Source organism: Podarcis erhardii (genome assembly GCF_964252035.2).
Source record: "Podarcis erhardii genome assembly, chromosome: 5".
NCBI classification, from domain to species: domain Eukaryota; kingdom Metazoa; phylum Chordata; class Lepidosauria; order Squamata; family Lacertidae; genus Podarcis; species Podarcis erhardii.
Window position 1 is genome coordinate 15,338,303 of NC_138509.1, and position 5,397 is coordinate 15,343,699.

The window sequence follows — 5,397 nt, forward strand, 5'->3', positions numbered from 1 at the left end:
AGGGCCACCGGTTCCCCATTCCTAATCTAGGGATCTGATGGAAGGTGGTAGTAGATCTATACCTGTTTGTTCCCGCTTTATATTTGTAAATACAGCCAACAGCACAAAAACACCATAAGCCTCTAATGCTTCCTCAAATAAAGGAAACGATTCACTTTTTAATCCAGATAGCAGCCAGTTGAGGCAACATTATCTTGAGGATCCAGGAATGAGTTTCACTCAAAAAGCAAGGTGGAATGCAGTGGCGTAGCGTGGGTTGTCAGCACCCGGGGCAAGGCAAGTAATTTGCGCCCCCTAACCCTGGATTTGCGCCCCCTAACCCTATCCCTAACCCTAACCCCCAGATGTTGCGCCCGGTGCGGCCGGCCCCCCCTGCACCCCCCACGCTACGCCACTGGTGGAATGTGAAGAGTGGAATTGTCATTGCACTCTTCTCTCTGTGCAAGCCTTCCTGGGATGATTCCCCTTCTCTGTGGTGGACCTTGGGGTCTCAGATTTCAGTGGCGCATTATGCAATGCCAAAATTCGGTACCCTCCCACCTCTTGCCTTACATTCTTCATCATAACTGCAGCACCCCCCCGAGGCTCTACCCCAGTGCACTGAACAGGTTGTGCTCACCTAAATCTGCCTCTGCCCTCCTCCCCCCCCCCCATGTGCTATACTGGGGGCTTTTTCAATCCACCCCAGCCATTTCAGGAGAGCCTGGGTGGAGAGAGGTGGGGGGAAGCCCCCTTGCCCAAGCCCTTGTTCAAGGCTTCTGCCGGCGGGGCTGGTTAGGTGAAACCTGCATGGTGTGTTTTGTTTTGCATTGCACCAGGATTTTGGTTTGGGGTTTTTTTGGGGGGGGGCGGGGAGGTTGTCCTAGGTCTTCCAAAGAGTTTTACAATCAATAAAAAGCTTGTAGTTAAACACAGAAATGTTGCAGACTGTTTCAGCGTTCCCATAACAAAATAGCAACCACTAACAAAAGTAATACCCAAAGTATAGTCACTCCAGGCTTTTCTTATGTCAGACCTGGTTCTTGTGTACAACTGGATGGATTCAGTTTTGCTTCTTTTTTTAAAGACAGGTACGTGTATGTAGCTTTCAAGGGCCTCTGGCTGAAAAACGGATTAGAAACAAACTCTTAACACCCATGGATAACGAGAGACCTCTAGCAAGGGATGTGCAAATATGTCAATTTTGGCTGTCCAAGTTTCAAATCTTTTCAATCTTAAACTCTGTTCTTCATATTTCTGGAACAGATTGCCACACACATGCATGCATATACTTCATACAAATCCATCAGCATTTTAGTGTGGATTTCTTCTAGCATACTTATTTTTGTAATCAGTTTTGACTAATGCACTTTTTGCAAGCGATTTCCCTTAATAAAATTAATTGTAGCTTGTAATTTTCACTACTTATATGCATTTTTTGTGCACGCTTTACTCTGGTACATGCCTATTTCTTGTTATACGTGGCTGGAGAACTGCACTGCACAATTTTGAAAAAAGTGAATTTCAGAGGATGGTTGTGTTTCAGTTCATATATTGCTTCAAATTTGGTAAGTTTGCCTGAATAAAAAATCTCTCTCCTTGCTACCTCTAGAGTAGCAGAAGTATGTCTCCCAATTGCTCGGACCTGGAAACAAATGGGACACAAAGAATAACACATTGTGTATCTACTCTGCCCTATGGGTTGGCGGGTTTATGGGAAGGCCCACTTCTGAATGAAAGAACACATGTTTTGTTCCCAGAAGACTTGAAATTCACCTCTTAGTATTGTCAGTTAAAGGGATATTATGGGAGCAGGGCTTGGGAAGAGTCTCTGTCTGAGACCCTGGAGACCCAGCTAGCGTAATGGTTTGAGGTTAGTTGGGTCCCTGTCCTGGCTCTTTATATGTTGCAATGTTTCTGTGGGACAGCATGTGCTTTGCAAGTGTAAGGTCCTAGGTTCAGTTTCTTGCATCTCCAGTTAAGACAGGGACTTAGGCCACATGACAGACAGCTGCAACCTCAGACAGCTGTTTTCAGTTAGACATGACAGCATAAGATAAGAGAACACATTTCAGACTGGTTCCAATACCATCAGTTATTTGAAAAATTTAAATCTGACAAACAAAAGGGGTTCTCAGTAGAAACTTCCCGATTCGAATCTGATCTTGTAAATTCTAAAAGAAAAACTCTTTCCAAAACTTACCGACTCCTCCTTGACTGGACAGTCAAGGAGGAGGAGGTAACAGTGGCAATGGTGAGGTGGTCTCAGGATTTTGGCCATTCAATAACCATGGCCCAATGGGAAAATTTATGGAAGATCAACTGGAAATTCACAAATTGTTACACGATTAGAGAGAACTTTCAAAAAATGCAACATCGATGGTATCTAACACCATGGAAACTCTCAAAAATGTATAAAATGTATAAAAATGTGTCAAGCAATTGTTGGAGATGCGGAGACTCAGGAACATTCTACCATATGTGGTGGACATGTAGGAAAATACAGGTATTCTGGGAGAGTATACACGCAGAACTGCAAAAAATTCTAAAGATCTCATTCAATAAAAAACCAGAGGCCTACCTCCTGGGAATAACAGATTTGGATATTCCACAAAAGAGGAAGGGTATCTTTTTATATGCGACGGCGGCAGCAAGAGTTTTGATCGCAGCAAAATGGAAGAGTAATGAAATCCCCTCTATACAAGATTGGATCCAAAAGCTGACAGAATATGCCGAATTAGATGGTTTATCAGAAAAAATAAAGAATAAATCCAAACAGGAATTTGTTTCTAAATGGGAGGTTTTCAAAGAATATCTGAAAAACAAATATAGTAGTTTAAATTCTGTTGCAGCATTCGAGGAACTTCAGTAATAGTTGCTAGGTAGAGAGAAGAAATTAGATTTATTGAGAATAAGTTTAATTATGAAAAAAAATGTTAATTATGAAAAAAAATGTGTATTGGCAATAAGTAATTTGAACTTGAAATATGGAATAGACGGGAAGTTGGGTCTTTAGTGTTAAGACCAATAGATGTTTTATTGTTTGTCAAGAAAATTACGCGTCTATGGTTAAAAAAAAAAAAAAATAGACATGACAGCATCGGGCTGGAAAGACTAATAGTCTGATTCAGTGAAAGGAAGGTCGGCACTGATGCAGAAACAAGGAGAGAGGGAACCTCAAAAGTAAACCGGAGTTATGTTTGATTTCGCCCTAGTTGTGTCTCCTCTAAAACAAACACATAGCTTAGTGCAGGGGTCCTCAAACTTTTTAAACAGGGGGCCCGTTCAGTGTCCCTCAGACACTGTTGGGGACTGGACTATAGTTTGAAAAAAATATGAACGAATTCCTATGCACACTGCACATATTTTATTAGTGGTGCACAAAAAATCAGGAAAAACAATACAATATTTAAAATGAAGAATGATTTTAATCAACATAAACTTATAAGTATTTCAATGGGAAGTATGGGTCTGCTTTTGGCTAATGAGATGGTCAATATCCGGTTCCATATTTGTCATTGCTAGTCGTAGCAAGTGATGCAAGTGTTCACCAGTTTAGTTGGGATCTGGTTGGAGATTTTAGATGTTTCATTCGGGAAAAAGTCTGTTCACAGACATAGGTGCTGCCAAAGATGGTTGCAATTTTGAGTGCATGGTTCCTGAGATTCAGATGTCTCAGAGAGAAGAGATGCATAGAAATTAGTGAGACTGAATTATGTGGGACATTAAATTTCTGCACCTAAATTTATGCCCCTGCTGTGGCAAAGGGATCTACTATCATTCAAATAACTAAAGTTAAATTATGTGGAAACATGATGATAAAAAAAGCATGCAACAGAAAACATGGGCAAGTTTCAGATTTAAGCAAATGATAAGGCAAGGCAAGGAGCCCTGTTTAGGGAAGTATTTAATGACTGATGTTTTAATGTACTTTTAATCTTTTGTTGGAAGCCTCCCAGAGTGGTTGGGGAAACCCAGCCAGTTAGGCGGGGTAGAAATAATAAATTATTATTATTATTATTAAGGAGGTTAAAACTTGGTACCCTGTTTCTAGTTTGATGTAGGTGCTGTGAGTCACATGTATAACCGCTAACAATGCATTTTTTAAATAAAATATTTATTAAATTTTTTCATAATAAAACAAATATTCAACATAAACACTTAAACACAATAAAAAGCATAACAGAAAAAACAAACAGAAAAAACATAAAAATCTAGTTTTTTACTAACCATCTTCATAACCCTCTTTCCTGACTTCCTCACATCTCCCTTTTCTGCGTTCCCCTTTACACAATCAAATTCCGCAAATCCTTACCCTCTTTCCGATCTTATTTAATATTATACATTTCAACCTGTTATGTCTTCAGTTTTCCTTTCCTTTTAAATCCATTTATCACCTGTTCTTTATAACTTAATCCCTTATATCATTTATTTAGCTTCGACATAATTTTGCTCTGGTCATGCCCTTTTTTCTTAAAACTTTTTTGCATGTTTCTTTTTACTATGTCACTGATGCCATATTATCTTTATATCCAACATCATTTTAACATTCAAACATTTTACAATGTTTTTGGAGATATTCTTTAAACTTCTTCCAGTCCTCTTCCACCGACTCTTCTCCCAGGTCTCGGATTCTGCCAGTCATTTCTGCCAATTCCATATAGTCTATCACTTGCATCTGCCATTCTTCCAGAGTGGGCAAGTCTTGTGTCTTCCAATACTTTGCGATGAGTATTCTTGCTGCGGTTGTTGCATACATGTTCTATCTTTCTTTAACACCAATTGGCCGACAATGCCCAGAAGGAAGGCCTCTGGTTTCTTGGGGAAGGTATATTTAAATACCTTTTTTAGTTCATTATAGATCATTTCCCAGAAAGCCTTAACCCTTGGGCATGTCCACCAAAGGTGAAAGAATGTTCCCTCAGTTTCTTTACATTTCCAACATTTATTGTCAGGCAGGTGATAAATTTTTGCAAGCTTGACTGGGGTCATGTACCACCTATAAATCATTTTCATAATGTTCTCTCTTAAGGCATTACATGCCGTGAACTTCATACCGGTGGTCCACAACTTTTCCCAGTCAGCAAACATAATGTTATGACCTATGTCCTGTGCCCATTTAATCATGGCTGATTTAACTGTTTCATCCTGAGTATTCCATTTCAGCAGCAAATTATACATTCTTGAAAGAATCTTAGTTTTCGGTTCTAACAATTCTGTTTCTAGTTTCGATTTTTCCACCTGGAAGCCTACTTTTTTATCCAAGTTAAAGGCCTCTCTAATTTGATAGTAATGTAACCAATCTCGCACTTTGTCTTTCAGTTTCTCAAAACTCTGCAATCTCAATGTATCTCGATCTTGTTCTAATATCTCCCAATATTTCGGCCACCTGGCCTCCATATTGAGTTTTTTCAAAGC